Below are 19,882 nucleotides of genomic sequence, written 5' to 3' on the forward strand. Positions count from 1 at the left end.
AAATAAATAAATAAATAAATTACCAGTCTTCAGATACTTCTTTATAACAATGTGAGAATGGACTAATACCAATACTAAAGCTTTAAACGATTACCTATGTTGAGGGTTGTCTAGAATTATACTCTTCTCTGTTTCTGCAGTGGCATAGTCTACCTATAAAATCTCAATTTGAATTTGGAATCAGGAAGTGAGGATAGTGTGTAAGGAATTCTTATGCTTGTTCTAGAAAAGCTCTTTATTTTTAAATAGTAATTAATTAATATTGTTCATATTTTCAAAGAGAAATAATGATTTGGTTATTTTAGGAAGGACAATGGTGGAAATGCAAAATAGTACAATTTCTAATAGAGGGAAATTTGGCAATATCTGACAAAAGTATATATCTTCAGTAATTCTTCCCTTTGCAATCTCACTTCTAGGAATTCACCCTGAAGATACGTCTTGAAGAATATAAAATAACATGCACTAAGTAAGTCATTATAGCATAATATTGGGGAAAATCCCAAATATCAAATTACAGGGATTGGTTGAGTAAATTCTGATAGATCCATAAAATGAAGAACTATGAAGCCATAAAAAAAAAAAAGCGTATCTCTATAAACTGATGTAAAGTTAGTTACAATATACATTGTTAAGTGAGACACCCTTAGTGGTACATTGTCCAAGGACAAAAATGAATGATTAAAAATCTGAAACTTGGGCTACAGCAAATAGCAAATAGATCAATGACATTAGAAACTACTGCTTTCAGTCAGGCATGGTCGCTCACACCTGTAATCCCAGCATTTTGGGAGGTTGAGGCAGGCAGATCACCTAAGGTCGGGAGTTCGAGACCAGCCTGATGAACTTGGAGAAACCCCATCTCTATTTAAAAAAAAAAAAAAAAAAAAGTCTGGGCATGGTAGTGCAAGCCTGTAATCCCAGCTACTCAGGAAGCTGAGGCAGGAGAATTGCTTGAACCTGGGAGGTGGAGGTTGCAGTGAGCGGAGATCACGCCATTGCGCACCAACCTGGGCAATAAGACTGGGACTCAAAAAAAAAAAAAAAGAAAGAAAGAAAGGAAGAAAGAAAGGAAGGAAGGAAGGAAGGAAGGAAGGAAGGAAGGAAGAAAGAAAAGAAAAGAAAAGAAAAGAAAAGAAAAGAAAAGAAAAGAAAAAGAAACTACTGTTTCACAGTGGGAGATGTGATATAAACATGAAATGGAAAAAAGTGGGGAAACATCTTATGGTATTGGATTTGACTTGGAGGTATAACTATGTACTCATTATTAAGAACAATATAGCTTTGTCCACCAAAAGAGTCTAAGAAAACAATATTGCAGTTAAAATGAGCATATGCAGGTTTCCAAATATCATTGCCCATAGGAAAAAAACAAAAACAAAACAAAACAAAACAAAAAAAAAAACAAAAAACAAACGTCTGGAACAGGCAAGGTACAAAGCGGGCCTAGAATACCTTATTTTGTAAGTAAGGGCATGCTCCAAACCTGTTGGGGACATGTCAGAAAGACACAGGAGCTGGTTTTCAGGGGTCTCTCACCAGCTAAATTTCAGACATTACGAGCAAGAAAAAGAAAAATAATGGTGATGGATTACAAAAAAATGAAATAAAAAGGAATCTATGCAGCTGAGTGATACTATTAATAGTAGAAGAATGAGATATTCTTCACAGAAAAAAGGTCTCAAAATGTAAAGGAAATGATAGAATTAGAAAATTGCCTTTTGTAACAGTCAATATAGTAAGTGATTCAGGCAAGGGCCAACTATGCTAAAAACACTGGGTAGAAGCTATCTGGGGAAGAGAATATTAATGATAAAATAGAAATATGCTTTTACAATGGAGCCATCAATGAAATTTTGGAGAATTGGGGGAATTTAAATTTAGAGATTATATTGGATAATATTATTGGATAAATGTTCAATTTTTGGATGTGTGATTGACATTGTGGTTATACAGGAAAGTATTTTTGTTCTTAGGAGATATTACTGAAGTATGTAGGGTTGTAAACCCTAAGGTTTACAGGGTTATAGGTTGAAGTATCTTCAACTTATTTTGATCTAGTTTACTAAAAAAAAAAAAATCAATAGTCAAAGCAAATGTGGCAAAGAGGTTACCATTTGCTGTAAGCAAAGGTATATGTGTGTTCACTGTACTATTTCAGCTTTCGTTGTAAGTCTAAAACTTTTTCAAATGTAAAGTTAAAAAAATATAGAACTCAACAACAAGAACAAAGCCCCCAGTAAATGTATTGTATGAAGCAGGTTGTAGAGTATCGGTGTTTAGTTAAAAAAATTACTCAGCTTAATTTAGTATTGATAAATTAACATCAATGTGGAGTATTTAGCTACATGAGTGAAGATAAAACGCCATAATTCTTGTGAATTGTAAAGTGTTTCTATTATGGTCATCATCTTCAGTTTTGCCACTCGGTCTGGGTAACATTAGATCTCTTACTCCTACACCCCTGAAAATCTGCAGACACTGCCATCATTTACGTCAATATCACTGTCTTTTCCAAAACACTTCTGTATTTATTATTATTATTATTTTTGAGACAGAATTTCGCTGTTGTTGCCCAGGCTGGAGTGCAATGGAGCGATCTTGGTTCACTGCAACCTCAGTCTCCCAGGTTCAAGTGATTTTTCTGCCTCACCCTTCCAAGTAGTTGGGATTTCAGGCATGCGCCACCATAGCCAGCTAATTTTGTATTTTTAGTAGAGACGGGGTTTCACCATGTTGGCTAGGCTGGTTTTGAACTCTAAACCTCAGGTGATCCCCCCGCCTTGGCCTCCCAAAGTGCTGGGTGTGAACCTCCACGCCCGTCCCACTTCTGTATTTTCTGAACCAAATTTAAACAGCTTAAAGGACCAACAGTATGAAAATAATCAAATAAGAAATGACTCCAATAATTTTGACATTAAAATATTTTATCAGTTTAACATTGTTGACTGTGGTGATGCTACCCCCAACCCCCAGGTCTTATAAGCAATATTAATGTACAGTTTCTTGGGTGGTTTAGATATGTTTATGCCTACTGATAGAGGGTTAAACCAGGGACTTTCATGGTTCCACATGGGCAAGCTCTTTAGTGATTCCACATACAAATGATGGTAAGATGATGAAATTGTCTTTACTCCTGCCTTTGCTTCACAGAAAAATAATTACAATAGCTAACTCATAAAGCTAATTTACCATGGAGATTCAAAGAATGAATTTTTGTGGCAAAAGGGAATTTCATCACCAAAAGTTTGAGTGTGCCAAATAGATGTCTCTGAAATTAGTTTGAAATACATTTTTAAAGAGATGTGCAATAAACTTGAAAGCTGTGCTTTTATAGAAATTTTAAGAAGGGTCCTTGCTAATGGCAGCCAGATTTATTTTACGTTGTCAGCTGCCAAATTAAAGTTTCCCATTTAAGTTTGCCCATTATGACCTTATAGACAAACTGAGACTAAATACAAGTCAAGTCAAAAGTATTTATTACATTATCACTATACTGATGAGCATACCGTGAAGGATAAAGCCCATAGCACCAATAAAATCACAGCAACAAATCTCCATTACTTTCCTCTGATCAACCAGGCCTATGTCGCAGATGTTATTTTCCATTGTGTTTCTATTAGAACTAAAATTGAATACAGTGTAAGTCCCATTATTTCATGGTTCCTTATTGCATTAATTTTGATAGAGGACAGGCTAAATCATGTTTCCCAGAGCATAACACATATAGAAAACAAGCTGGATAAAACTCCATTAGCTTAGAAGTACATAGCAAATCAAATCCCTGCTATGCGATTTTTGAAGATATAATAAAACACTTTCCATACAAGCTTTCTGAAACTTTGATGAATATTGACTATAAAATAAAATATATTCTTAAAGAGCAATGGAAAGTACCTATAAAGTAACTAAAGTAACCACTGGATGGCATTGTGACTACATTAGAATGTGTTGGCAAGACCTTGTACCTGTCTCTAAAAACTCCCACGTCGTTAGCAGCAAGCTCCAATAGGATGACGCCAATTCCTGTTCCTAATTATAAAGTGTTGAAGGAAGATAATTTTTTAACATCCCAAAGTGACTTGGCAATACCATTCTAAAGGACTGAAGTGATTAAATTATGCCACCTTCTGTACTGTCAGCAGTTTCCTGGAGCTTCTCTCTCAACCCATTTTCTTAATCCTTGCTATTGATAGTTCCCAACTCCCTTTTCTTATCTAGATCGCTCTTGTTTCCCAGGCCACATATATACTCTGGCCCATTTCCTTACTAGTATCTCATACATCATATGTTACTGACTAGCTACATTTTATTGCACATTGTAATACATTCTCAAATCTTTTTCAAGGCTCTTTACACCTTTTATTAATTGAAACCCGATTGCTCCCTGATGCCTCCTAGCCTATTTTTCTATAAGGCCAGGAGAATGTATCACCATATTATTTATCACCCAATACCACTTTCAGATTAGTAACCTACAGCACTTACTGAAGCCCTTATTTTGTCTGTATGTATGCTATTTAATTCTTCATCAGTGTCACCAACAACTTCTGGGATGGGTATCCATCTTTCTCCACTAGCTTACACCATACCGTGCCAACATTTTTAGAAGCATCCTTCATGATTTCAACATCCATTGATGACCCTCTGCTATTTGGCCCTCAAAATTCCTTTTGTTAAAATTCTAATGATTTTCATAATTATAGTGTGGGTTTTATCTCTGGGCATTGATCCACTTTCCAAAATTTCTCTTTCATTATAGACGTCTGTCTTCTACTTGTCCTCATAAAACTGTTCATTATTTTCCTTTCTTTACTCCTCCTAGACTGACACAGATACTGGTTTCGTTTGTCCAGCAACAGAGCCTGAACTCCACAACATCTATTGTAATGATACACTACTTTCATAGAATGCCACATTAAGTTAAATATACATCACAGCACTTGCTACCTGTAAACACCTTATGATGTCTGCCTTATCCTTGCCTCCTAAATATTAATAAAGTCTCAAATCATACTGACTAAATTCATTAAAAATTCACTCCAATGTTAACTGAGTCCTTTTTGAAGCCTGGAAATTCTCCTAGTTATTTCTTCTGACGAGGCTCCTTATGGTAGCCCTTTTCTTTCATCTTGCCTGTTTAATTTGTATTCCTCTTTTAAGCCTTTCTCAGATACTATCTTCTCTCTGAATTATTTCCTGATCATTCCAACCATCTGGAATCTTTCTTCTTTGAATCGCAGTTCATGTTGTCTCTTTTAGGATGGGAACACTTATTTTTACTCTTCATATTCCAACCGAGTGATGGGGAATTTCCACTGAATGCGCTAAAGGAGAAAAAAGGAGCAACACTTACATTTTTGGGCTCCTTTCCTCCATCCATCTTCCCTAGATGGGGCAGTGGGGAAGATGCTTGGCCTAACTGATAAATTTGGGAGAAGAAATTAAGCATGCTTAGTCCAGGACATTTAGGGTTATTACTATCCATCTACCTATCTCCTAAGAGGCTGCATGCTGCCCTGTCAGATGCGTAGTGAGCTTACAGGGAACCTGCAGGGGAGCATTGCTGATCTGAATTGTAAGCTCAATTTAAGGAACCAAATTGGGGCCACACATTTAAGCCCATAATGCAAAAAGCTACTATCCTGATCTGTAGCAGCTTGATACCTTGTTCTACCTCTTAGCTGGTTCAGGACTCTGACGTGAAAAGGTAGAGATGCTGTTAATCAGTTCCCTAAAATCTCAAGAGTTTTTATATGCCTCTTCTGCCACATTATTTTATTTCTGGACATGCAAAACTTCTTTTTTTTTTTTTTTTTTTTTAGAGCAGGAACTCTTAGTAACCTGAATTACATGTGGTAGTATCTTGACACAAACTTATGGAATTGAACTATGAAGCCAATGTGAGAAAGGCATCTAGAGTTTGAAACTCAGTATTATCAAATGATCATAGTATTTCCAAGGGAGATGCTGCTAACATAGGCTTAAGAGAAAATGCCTTACTCTGTAAAATAAATAAGGGAAAGAAGTTACAAAATAATGAGTGAGTTATAGAAGTTTCATAATCAAAACTGTTTACAGAGAAGTATAATTCACTAGAAAATTGACAAATCTTAAGTGTTATGACTGATTTTCTTAGCTCAAAAATTTAATTCAGAGCATTATAAATCCATCATATTACATTGCCCCACATAACTAACCCCATTCTTTAGGGAAAATATTATAATATAGAAGAAAGAAAGGAAAACTAATAACATAATAAAACAACAATAACAGCAAAAGCTCAAAAAAGATTTAACTAATATTTTCCAATTGCCAAGGCCTGTTTTAAATAGACAATAAAATTATCTTATCATTACTCAGATAGCATCTTCATATTTTTCACTGTAATTTTACTCTGTGTCTCAGTAAATGTGTTACCACTTAAAACTGAAGCATTATAATTCCTTTTTTTGGGAGCAGGCACTCCCAAAAACTGTTCATTATAAAATGAAGTCTCAGTATACCTAAAGTTAGGTTATTCAATGTATGCATTTTATGTTTGGAAGAAAATTTAAAATATGAGAAGTTTAACTATCTAGTTCAAAGCACTTAGAACCAAGCTGTAGTTGTAAAACTCCAATGAAATGCAAAGTTATTGTGAACTTAAAAGTGTTTATATCTCTACTTAGAAATTACTTAGGCACTTGGAAAATTAATTTTGAAATTTTCAGTTTTACAGTATTTTGTTATTAAATAAATAAAAGAGATAAATATTTGCATGATATAGTAGTAACAATCAAGATATCTTTAAAAAATAAGTGATCTCTTTAGATTCAGAAATTCTAGCAATAATTAGTACTTACTGGGCATTTATAATATGCCAGATACTGTGTAAATGCTTTCTCAACATGCTATCACTTAATTCTCTCATTAAAATAAGTAGGAATACATTATTATTAAACCCATTTTATTAATAATAGGAGAGCTGAGGAGACTGAGGTTTGGAGAGATTAACTAGTTCATCCATGTCACACAGCTAGCAAGGAGTATAGCCAAGATCTAAACCCATGCGGTCCAACTCAAGAACTTATGGTTCTAATCATTTTTTTTTTTTTTTTTTTTTTTTTTTTTTTTTTTTTTTTTTTTACTGTATACCTCCTTTGGAAAATCATGCAGTGGTTTTGGCAGATTAAGCCTTTACTGAATAGAATAATTGAATTATGGAAGGAATATACAGAACATAGTAAATGGAATTAATTTGAAAGACTTTTTTATTTATAATACATGAGTCATGTGAAAGCCAAATGATTCTTCCTCTCCTATAGTTATTTAGTAGTAGCAAGAATCATATTCCTTAAAAATAGTTCTACTCTTGCCACATAAAGAATAAAATACCTAGGAATACAGCTAACTAGGGAGATGAAAGATCTCTACAAGGAGAACTGCAAACCACTGCTCAAAGAAATCTGAGATGACACAAACAAATGGAAAAACATTCCATGCTCATGGAGAGGAAGAATCAATATCATGAAAACGGCTATACTACCCAGATTCAATGCTATTCCTGTTAAACTACTCTTGCCATTCTTCAACAGAACTAGAGAAAACTATTTAAAAATTCATATGGAACCAAAAAAAGACCCCAAATAGCCAATGCAACCCTAAGCAAAAAGAACAAAGCTGGAAGCATCACACTACCCAACTTCAAACTATATTGCAGGGCTACAGTAATCCAAACAGCATGGTATTATACCAAAAGAGACACATAGACCAATGGTACAGAATAGAGAATCCAGAAATAAGACCGCACACGTACGACTATCTGATCATCAACAAACCTGACAAAAACAAGCAATGGGGAAAGAACTCCTTATTCAATAAAAGGTGCTGGGATAATTGGCTAGGCATATGCAAAAGATTGAAGCTGGACCCCTGCCATATATAAAATCAACATAAAATGGATTAAAGTCTTAAGTGTAAAATCTCAAACTATAAAAACTCTGGAAGACAACCTAGGCAACACCATTCAGGACATACGTATGGGCAAAGATTTCATGATGAAGATACCAAAAACAAATTCTACATATGTAAAAATTGACAAATAGGACCTAATTAAACTAAAGAGCTTCTGCACAGCAAAAGAAACTATCAACAGAGTAAACAGACAGCCTACAGAATGGGAGACAATTTTTGCAAACTATGCATTTGACAAAGGTCTAATATCCAGCATCCATAAGGAACTTAAACAAATGTACAAAAAACCCCACTAACAACCCCATAAAAAAGTAGGCAAATGTCACGAACAGACCCTTTTCAAAAGAAGACACACATGTGGTCAACAATCATATTAAAAAAAAGTTCGACATCACTGATCATTAGAGAAATGCAAATCAAAACTACAGTGAGATACTACCTAACACCAGTTAGAATGGCTATTATCAAACAGTCAAAAAAAAAAAAAAGGATGCTGGCAAGGTTGTGGAGAAAAAGGAATGATTTTACATTGTTGGTGGGAGTGTAAATTAGTTCAGTCATTGTAGAAGACAGCGTGGCAATGCCTCAAAGACCTAAAGACAGAACTACCATTTGACCCAGCAATCCCATTACTGGGTATATACTCAAAGGAATAGAAATCATTCTATTATAAAGACACACGCATGTGTATGTTCATTGCAGCACTATACACAATAGCAAAGACATGGAATCAACCTAAATGCCCATCAATGATACACTGGCTAAAGAAAATGTGCTACATATATACCACGGAATACTATGTAGCCATAAAGAAGAATGAGATCATGTCCTTTGCAGAGACATGGATGGAGCTGGAGGCCATTAACCTTAGCAAACTAATACAGGAACAGAAAACCGAATACCACATGTTGTCATTTCTAAATAGGGGTTAAATGATGAGGACACATGGACACATAGAGGGGAACAACACATCCTGGGGCCTTTTGGAGCCGGGTAGGTGGAGGAGGGAGAGGATCAGGAAAAATAACTAATGGGTACTAGGACTAATACCTGAATGATGAAATAATCTGTACGACAAACCCACATGACACGAGTTTACCTATGAAACAAACCTGCACTTGTACCCCTAAACCTAAAAGTTAAAAAAAAGTTCTACTCATACCACTCTCCTTCTCAGAAGCACATATGGCAAATCCCAATGGTATCCTTTCAAATCTAGGTGCTGCCAGATTTGGTCACATAGTTCAAATCTGCTTGTAACTTTTGCAGGTGAATTTGAAACTTCATCGATTCCATCTTCTTCCAGAGGAGTTTTATAAATGTTGCTTGCCTCACTACGTCTCATAGGCCTTTTCTAGATCATTCTGCTCACAAATTCATGCGATAATAAGCTGATCGCTAAATAAGATTCTATATATTTCTTTTTTCCCTGCATAAGTTCTTACATTCTTTTTAGATTTTGAAGCATTTTCATACCATTTATAATTTATACTTTTGTAATCATGGATGTCTATATTTTGTAAGTTTTCCACTGAATAGTAGTACATTTAATGCACTTTATAAACTTTGGTGAGTATAGCTGACTGCTGCTTTGCTAACTATTCTTCTGTGAACTTTTTGGAGCCATAAAAAAAGAATAAGAATTACTTCAAAAAAATGAGGCACTGGAATTAATGGGTTAATATTGATAAATATTCTAAAAGGCATTTTTTAGAAAAACATTTGCAAATGGAGAAAATCACAGACTTCCTGCTGTCCCTTGATTCATCCATAATTTCATTGGGACTCTCATTTAAAACTATCTACATTGTTGAAAACCCATTTAGTTTCTCATTCACAAAAGCATTCAACTGGTGATTGCTGCAAACAGGGAAAATTGCTGCTCAAGTATTCAAGATGCCTTGAAAAGAATGTCGAAAACTTAAAGATGAGGGGATTAATGGCCCACAAAGATATCGGAAAGCTATTTAGAAAGTTGACTGTTGATTATTATCACTGAGGCCTCGTTAAATTAGAAAATGTTATCTGCTAATTAAGGCAAACCTATAGATAATTATCCTCTCATCTCATTTTATCTTATATACATTCAGTAAACAATATCTGATTGTGACCTCAAAATCACATCCTTGCTAACTTCAAACAACATGATAACTATGCCCAAGAGCAAGAATTTCCAAAGACAAAGCTCCAGTTTAAAACATTTCATGAAAAAGACTTCAGAAAATTGTGTTATTTTCTCACTATAACAAACTCTGTCCTTTATCTTCCCAGTGACTATATCAGAAAAATTTTAAATGTAAATTTAAAATTAAAATGTCACCAGTAAAAACTAGCAATATTCTGTGGGAAAGAGAACAGTTAAGTTTAGTGCTGGGTGTCCCATCCCATCTTTGCCAGATCAAACTATCACTTGGTGGGTTTATTAAGAATAAAGATTACTCAGACACTTAATAAACACTCACTTTTTGAGACTCAAGCATTTGTCTGACACAGTTTTGGTTCACTTGTGTTGGTTATAATGCTGAATCTTTACAACAACCCAGTGAGTTAGGACTCTCCTCACAGATGAGGAAACTGAGGCTTAGGGAGGTAATCTGACAACTTTCACTCAAATAAGGCTCTAACCAGATCTAGTTGTCTCTCCTAAGCTCCCTGTCTCTTTACATTTCTGAAGGAATCACTAGAAGACGAAGAAGTTAAGTGTATACATATGTATTAGACAAGAGGTCCCCAAACTCCTGCTGGGATAGGTACCAGTCCATGGCCTGTTAGGAACTGGACTGCAGAGCAGAAGGTGAGTGGAGATGAGGAATGAGCATTACGGCCTGAGTTCTGCCTCCGGTCAGATCAGCAGAGGTATTAGATTCTCATAGGATCGTGACCCCTGTGGTGAGTGAACCCTATTATGAACTGCACATGTGAGGGATCTAGGTTGTTACGCTCCTTATGAGAATCTAATGCCTGATGACCTGACGTGCAACAGTTTCATCCCCAAACCATCCCATTCCCAGCCCCCTACACCCACCAGAGAAAACTGTCTTCTATTAAACAAGCCCCTGGTGCCAAAAGTGTTGGGGACCGCTGTATTAGATTATAAGCATAATTATTCTTAATTCTTAATGTTTTAATTGCAATTTATTAGATTTTGGGGGAAAGTATAGCCACAAATATTCAGTCCGTGACATTTAACCTTCTTTTTTCTTTGGTAAAAATAACTAAAGACCATTTTCCACATAGTAGGCTTAATAAGTTTCAGTAATACATTCTGGGGTAAGTCATTTGATATTTATTCTGTGATTCTTTCATATTATCAAATGTTATGTTTCTCAAGTATATGAGCTTGAGGGAATAGAAGTAAACATATTTACATTCTTTTGTAGTGTACCTTTCAAATCCATTTCCACTACACACAAGCACACACAAACACACACACACTCTCCCAGAAATCAGGACATAAGACAATGCTTTCTATACAATTGATTCTCAATAAAAAGTATTATTCATGCTGGGAATGAGATTTAACCATAAAAGTGGCTTACAATGCAAATTTTAGTTTTGGGTTTATTTCCTTTATATCTTGTAGATACCCAAAGTATGCCCTACCTCTTCTTGAAATCCTAACATTTTCAAGGCCAGGACTTTGTCCTCTTCATAGGGACCCTGAGATCGCGATATGGTAAGTATTCAACAGAAGAACTCAGTTCAATTCTCAATCCTTTCTACATAGATTTTTCACTTAAACAATTGTATTTATTTTGTTGTAAATGTCATTCCTTTACTTATGCCATATTTAGTAAGTACTCTATTAACAATCTGTTACATTATTAGCATTATGCTTCATTGTTTATAAAGCACTTTCATCACAGATCTCATTTTGTTTGAAGTGATTTACAAAACAGCACTGTGGTAGAAATTACATCCTCATTTTACATGTAAAAAGTATGACCCAGAGGAATTAAATTTAAATGATTTACTCAAGATAACATGGCTAGCAAAACTAAGATTTTTCAACCAACAAGTCCAACGATCCTCCCACTGTGCAAAGTCTAAAGTCTCCCCATAAAATCCAACCAACATTTGTATAGCATCTGGAGTTTTTCATACACATCATCTCATTTGATCCTCACAAGACCCAGTGAGGTAGGTATTTTTATACCTATGTTGATGTCAATTGCATTTCTGAAAATAGAAGGAGAACATGTTATATCACCCAGTGTTTCGGACTATTTGTGATGCTGTTGAACCATTACTAGGGCATCACACCATACAAAAAAAATTAAATAAAATTTTGGTTTAAAAGTGACATACATGGCTATTCAATTTCTCATTTTTTTCTCCCTAAAATATTCTTCTTCAGAATATTACCTTTGTCTCAGTCTCTGCAGTGTATATATCAGTTTAGAGCTTGGGCTTCCCAGCATAGAATATGAAGTGACCACCACTATTGTCAGCTTATGAATTCTATTCTATGCATTGCATTAAATGTTTTTATTCATTATTGAATTGTATTCTATTGCAATTATGATAGTTTACTATAATTGATGTTTTAAAACATTAATGATGAGCAGAACCTGACAGACTGATTCTGATAATTGTTATGTATTTCAAAATTCTAAATTGCCTTCTGAAAAATGGTTTCATTTGTATAAACAGTGTTTTGCAAAAGCAGGTCTAATGGCTCTTGAGTTTCAGATGGCTTACAAAGGCAAAAAAAATTTTATAGCCGGGCGCAGTGGCTCACGCCTATAATCCCAGCACTTTGGGAGGCTGAGACGGGCGGATCACGAGGTTGGGAGAGCGAGACCACCCTGGCTAACACGGTGAAACTCCGTCTCTATTAAAAATACAAAAATTAGCTGGGCGCGGTGGCGGGCGCCTGTAGTCCCAGCTACTTGGGAGGCTGAGGCAGGAGAATGGCGTGAACCCGGGAGGCGGAGCTTGCAGTGAGTCTAGACCGAGCCACTGCACTCCAGCGACAGAGCGAGACTCTGTCTCAAAAAAAAAAAAAAAAAAAAAAAAAAAAAAAAAAAAAAAAATTTACAGGTACTGTTCCATGTTTTGAATAATCAAATCTCAGAACTTCAAGTTGATGAATCTGACGTAACATCCAATTTTGATTATTGTCTCTGGTTTGCCTTTTCCATTTGAAAATAAAGGATAATGATTTCTTGTAACAGTAATATGTTTTTGTGTAATAAGGCAGGTAGTCAAAAGTAAGAAAAAATTGAATTCCATGGGTGATCTTTAGAAGAAATGAAACTTAAGTTTCCTAGAATATTATTCTTCAAAAGAAAATGTGCTTTAGCACTCATTCTGTTGTAACATATCTGATATGTATCTTTATAAACAGTGGAGAAGGTGGACAATTTAGTTCCCATTTAATATTTACTCAGTTCATGCAATAGGCTAGCAAAAGATTAAGTTATGTTATAAGGACTAAAAGCAATCAGATTAATATTCACTTATTTAGCAATGGGAGTCAGGTCTTCAAATAGCAAATGCTTGATGATAAAAGCTCTTGAGTTATTATAAGGATAAATAATTGTTCTAAATTACCATCTTCCATTGCAATCAAGATAAATTTCTAAGGCGTCTGCTTGAGGAATAAATTTTCAGTGAAACACATTTTAATCGAAGAGTCTTCACAGTAAACCATCAAATAAAATCAGCAACCATACTGTCCTTAAAGAACATTAGAATTTTGGAATAAATTTAGTGAACAAAACCTTTCCAACATTATTCTAAATCTGATTTGGGATGGTGCCCAGGACAGAAAAAAGCTTTTATTTGTGAAGAATCCTCTCAAGCTACAAATATGTAATAAATTTGGCTATTTAAATACCACATAAGCTATGTAATTAATCAACAGAGTTTTTTTCTAACTGTTCAATTATAATTTTCAGCCATAAATGACATAGAAAACAGAGTTAAAATTGTTTCTAAAGATAAATGCAGAAAAAATGTCACCCAGAGCAAGCTTCTCTTAAATGAGCTTAGCTGATATTTGTCTAAGAAAAATTACATTTCTAAACACTAATGGGACACTAGTCAGCAAAAATTTTGAAGATAATGAAAAAAAAAAAAAAAAAAAAAACCCAACAACCCTATTACTGCTTTCCTCTCACTTCCACAAGGATGCCAGTGTAAGATTGCTCTCTTTCTACAGTCTTATCAAAATTTGTGTCCAACTCCTTCACAAAAGACCAATGATAGCCAAAAGGTTACCTCTCTAGATATTTGCCTTTTACTTTATATCAAAGTCTTAAACTAAAGGGATAAATCACCTTCAATAGAAATTTAGATATCCACCAGGGTTCTGTCTACATCACCATTTCCCTTTGTTCATTTACCATTTCTTATTTATTAAATGTAAAAGCTGGATATTTCTTGATCCATTAAAAAACAAATTTAAATCTAATCTATCCACTTTGCAAAGCAAACAATGATCTCCAAATGCCTGTTACTGCACAGTCTCTCTCTCGAAACTAATATTTTGACATATTAAAAATAGTTAAACATTAAATTTCCAAAGACAAAACAAAAGGCTCAACAGAGATTGCAGCCACTGAGAGAAGCAATTACTAAGGATTTCTCTCTATATTGTGTTTTTCTGGGCATGCTCCAAGGCAGGTAAAGGGACACAGGTCTTTCTCTTTATTCTCATCTCATGACAGCAAAGCCTGATGTGGATGAAAAAGTAATAAATATTTATCCGTACACACATACTTTTCAATTTAGTGAGGCATCTATACAACTTCTTGCAATTTTTTTTGTAAAAACAAATGGAAAAGTGAAGAATGAGAGGGCAGTCTAGTTTAGATGAATTAATAGTTGGTGGAACAATGGAAGTTTTAAAGAAAAGATGCCCACTAAATTCTCTGTGAATGCTTCAAACTAAGTGGTCCTCTGCAGTAGTGTCTTGGGACACCAGTAATTTATCCCTGATAGTAAAGCACCAACATTTCTTAATTATTTCCTTTAAAAAGTAAAACTGATTTGATGTTGTCCCTATGATAATACCATGATTACGTTATTTTGTGCTTGTGATCTTATTTTTTTAATGGAAAAGAAGCTTCAGAATTAGGAGTGCAATGGGTATTGTGAACATGATACAGATATGTATGTCAATTATCTGTGTCATGGTGGAGAAAAGATAGAAAGTCATACAACAATGGTACAGCCCAGAATTCTTTCTCATACAATATCTTACCAACAGCCTGATTGAACAAATGAAGGTGTATGTTGAGCTCTAAAGCACCTACGTAACAAACAATGAGAAAAATGTTTGAAAAATTCTCCCCTTGATTGAAAAAGGCTAAAATGTATAGACCTAGTAGTGGACTATCAGGGAACTCCACTTTAGGGTTTGATACATGCCTGCCAAATAAGTTCTTTAGAACACAGAACACAGGGTATTCATTGGTGATGGTGGGTGCTGCTGTCCAACTGGTAATTTATTTGACTATACCAAAGAAAGGGTCAGATGACCTCTGTAGGAACGAGAACAGCAATAGCAAGAGCAGAGTTTTCAGTGTAGACAGGCTTATTGGAAAATTGACCCTGACAATTACTGACTTTGTGAGGTTACTCAAGTTCTTCATGTCTTAGTTCCTTGGCTGTAAAGTCCTTCTTTAGACCATGTTCTCAAGAAATATAGGAGATGACTTACATAAAGTGCACAGCATAGTGCTTGGCACATAGTGATGCCTTAGGATGCATGAGCTGCCATCATTATTTATACTGTAGCCTACACAGTTCCCTGAAAGGAAGCTATGTGGAGTGCAAGGACCCAGTGAGCCAGATAAATTGATGTTTATGGGTTAGTTCTTTTAAACAGAGGAACAGGAAGATAATGCTTTTTATGATCAAACGTATGTTTAAAGTTGCCAGAAAGGAATTTCCTCATTAAGATGAACACTGAAGAGGACTTAAGGCTGGAGTTCTGGATGATAGCAAAAGCAACCAAATAGCTGAAGTTACTGAAATGATATCCTGTGTGCAGTAGGTGTCCCACTCAGTGTGACATCTCTGGGTGCATATAAATAATGCAGGCAAAAGCAGATAATGCTGTGGTTATTTGTAGGGTGCTGTGGGGATAGTTCTTAAAGGCTAATGTAATATTCTAATTATGGATCAATTCTGGTTTGGACCTTTTAAAATTGTGTGCACCTTGGTAGATGAGACTTCTCAGGAACATTCATTGTACCTGTGCACAGTATGTATAATGAATTGTAGATCCTTATACTGGAAGCTGTGGAGAGACAGATGATTGAAAACTCTGCCTGAAATCTAGAATAATGGGCCCAAATAAATAAAATAAAGTTTAATCAACTCTACACTGAAAAATTTAATAGAGAAAATGTAAAGTCTTGCATTTAATTTCAAAACAAAATTGCTGCTTCTTTATAAGTATTGGATGAGTTAAGATTTAGCTCGGCAGTTAATGTGAAAAAATAACTAAGGGTTTTTATGGACTAAAACTCATTAGGCACAAGTAAAATGTTGTAAATGCTAAAAAAAGAAAAAAGCTAATGCAATACTAGGTTACATTAGCATACAGTGCACAGCACAAAGATAGTAGCAGTTTCACTGAATTCTGAGAAGGCCAGAGAAAAGCTGCATGACTTTGTTTAGCTCTAGATGTCCTATTTTAAGAGGAACACTGAGAGAATGGTCTCCGTTCAAAGGAAAGTAAAGTTTTGTAAATCAAGCAACATAAACCATTGAAGGAATTGGAAATATTAAATTTGGAGAATATAAGGCAATGTGGTGTCATCTTTTAAAGTGCATTTTGCTCACAGGCATTTTATCTTTAGCTTGCATAGTATTTAAAATAACGAGTCACATTATAAATGGGAGGTTTCACCTAATATTTTAAGTTTCCACCTTCCCTTACAAAATCTGAAATTTGAGCAACACAGAACTTTGAGGGTTTGCCACTTTTTTTTTTTTTTTTTTTTTTTTTTTGAGACAGAGTCTGGCTCTGTCGCCCAGGCTGGAGTGCAGTGGCTGGATCTCAGCTCACTGCAAGCTCTGCCTCTCAGGTTTATGCCATTCTCCTGCCTCAGCCTCCCGAGTAGCTGGGACTACAGGCATCCGCCACCTCGCCCAGCTAGTTTTTTATATTTTTTAGTAGAGACGGGGTTAGCCAGGATGGTCTTGATCTCCTGACCTCGTGATCCGCCCGTCTCAGCCTCCCAAAGTGCTGGGATTACAGGCTTGAGCCACCGCGCCTGGCCAGGTTTGCCACCTTTTTAGATAGAGTTTTACTCTCCATTTTGCAACAGTTCTCACCATTCCTTACTGTACACAAAACTGAAGTCAAGTATCTGGTGCTCTTACCATCATCTTACATTGTTGCTTTCTTATGGTAGAGAAATACTTGTTACCATGTTTCAGTCAAAAGAGGGAAAAATGAGAATAGAATAAGAAGATCACATATATCAAGAAAACTCTTTCTTTGTGTGTGGAATCGAAGAACACGTCTTCATAGTTAAAAGAAGCATTCCAGAATCAGAAGCATACAATTGCAGATATCCTTAGGGAAAGACTCAGCTAGGGTCTCTCACATGTTACTTACTTGTGACTTCTGTAAGCATTTGGGTTTGATATTATACTCTATAAATAAGTAAGAGCAATGTATAAAAATTAGAGGAGGGTAGGCTTTGTGTAGGCTGGGTGCATTATGAAACATGAGAACTTTCAAGCAAGAGCCTCAGGTTCAAATCCCTACTCAGTCATTTACTAGTTGTGTGACCCTGGGAAAGTTACTAAACCTCAGATGTTCCTCAGGTGCAAAATAGACAGTTGATTTTCTATTATGCAATTGTAAGTATTTTAAATCAAATGTAAAATGTCTTACACATATCAGCATTCACTATATAGTAGTAGTTTTAGTATTTTATTAAATAGTATCATTTAGCATAAGATTGAACCACAAGCATGCACCAGTTAACGATGGAATACAGTCTGAAAAATGCATTGCTAGGTGATTTTGTCACTGAGCAAACATCATAGAGTGTACTTGTACAAATCTAGATGGTATGGCCTTTTACACAGCTAGGTTATATGGTGTAGCCTTTTTCTCCTAGACTACAAACCTAGCATGTAACTGTACTGAATACTCTGGCAAAACTATAACACAATGGTAAGCATTTGCATATTTAAATGTATTTAAACGTAGAAAAGGCAAAGTAGAAATATAATTTTATAATCCCCCCTTTTTTTGAGACAGGGTCTCCTTCTGTTGCCCAGGCTGGATTGCAATAGCACAATCTTGGCTCACTACAACCTCTGCCTCCTGGGCTCAAGTGATCCTTCTGCCTTAATCTCAGTAACTGGGACTACAGGTGCACCCACAATGCCTGGCTAATATTTTTTGTGTTTTTAAAAAAATAGATATGGGTTTTTTTGCTATATTGCCCAGGATGGTCTCGAACTCCTGGGCTCAAATGATCCACCCGCCTGGAACTCCCAAAATGTTGGGACTCCAGGTGTGAGCCATTGCACCTGGCCCAGTCTTATAATCTTATGGACCACTATCATAAATGCAGCCTGTCATTGATCAAAATGTCATTATACACCACATGACTTCTGCTAAGTTTAACTCACTTTAAGGTTCTATGCTTGAATCCTTCACTATTTCTTTATATTTTTTTCTCTTGGCATTTTTTTATGCCACACCACCAACTCTCACTATGAATAGATGAGTTTCAAATTTACATCTCTAGATTTGCCCCATCTCTGGAAATACAGACCACATTTTCAACTATTCTGGGGTCATTTTCACTTGATGTCTTGGCAGCCCTTTCAACATAGCACATCTAGAATGGAAATTTTTACTCTTCTCCAACTAAACTATATTTCTTATTTCTTATATATGATATAACTATATTTCTTAACTTGCCTATATCTCTTATTGGAACCATCTTTCTCTCAATACCTAAAGACCATCAGTCATCAAGACTTAGAAAAGACATCTTCACAGTATGTCTTGAATCTGTCTCCTTTCATTTACTTCTGATGCTTTCCCTTAGTTCATGTGAACATAACTTCTTAGTCAGACTTTTTGTTGTAAGTGGCTTCATCCACTTCCATGGTTTCATTGACCACATCACTTAGATGCTTCCTAAATCAATACCTCTAGCCCTATCTTCTTTTCTGAGCTAGGGCCAATATTCCAACTGCCTGCTGGGTATCCCACATGTAAGTCCTACTTATATTTCAACCTCAGAGTGTCCGAAGCCAAACTCGATGTCATAGTCCAACATGCTCTTCTTTTTGCCCTTTTGGTCTTAAAGACATTACCTCATCAGCCATCTTAGACATCACTTAAGCGTCTCTCCCTCACCATCTGCATTCAGTAGCACAACAAAGCCTAATGGTTCTATTTTCTAAATATCTTAAAACATGAGCATTTCTTCCCTTCAATCACAACTGCCATTTATTCTCAACATCTCCATTATATTTCCATATAATACTCAATACGTATTTTTGTAATTAATTTATGTTCTCATTTACTCAGTGTCTGGAACCAGTGATCAATTCTACTTTTGCCTAAGTTATTATACAATATTTCATAGATTCTGAGATGCATTCACTGCTACATTTTAATCTCCGAGAAATTGGAATGCATCTAATAACAGATGGTGTTTAACTGGAAGTATTTTTCTTTCTTAGGATTTCTTAAAATGAATGTGCTCTACAGTTGATGGTGCCTTAGATTTGATGAAACATGCTAATGGTTTTCTGTGTACACTAATCTCCCTTTCTCCTGGGGGTTATATTTCAATTTCCCTAGTGAAGGACTGAAGCCATAGAATAGTACTGAACCCTAGATATACTATGTTTTTTTACTATATATACATACCTATGATAAAGTGTAACTTATAAATTAGGCACAGTGAGAGAATACCAATTACCATAA

The 19,882-nt window shown here is 35.4% G+C and overlaps 1 pseudogene; it reads right to left on the reverse strand.

Moving 5' to 3' along the window:
• LOC108529943 (synaptotagmin-1-like) overlaps positions 1-19,882 on the reverse strand; it is a 261,041-nt pseudogene that overhangs the window by 122,511 nt on the left and 118,648 nt on the right.

Source organism: Rhinopithecus bieti, unplaced genomic scaffold (genome assembly GCF_001698545.2).
Source record: "Rhinopithecus bieti isolate Rb0 unplaced genomic scaffold, ASM169854v2 scaffold_5476, whole genome shotgun sequence".
Classification (NCBI taxonomy): Eukaryota; Metazoa; Chordata; class Mammalia; order Primates; family Cercopithecidae; genus Rhinopithecus; species Rhinopithecus bieti.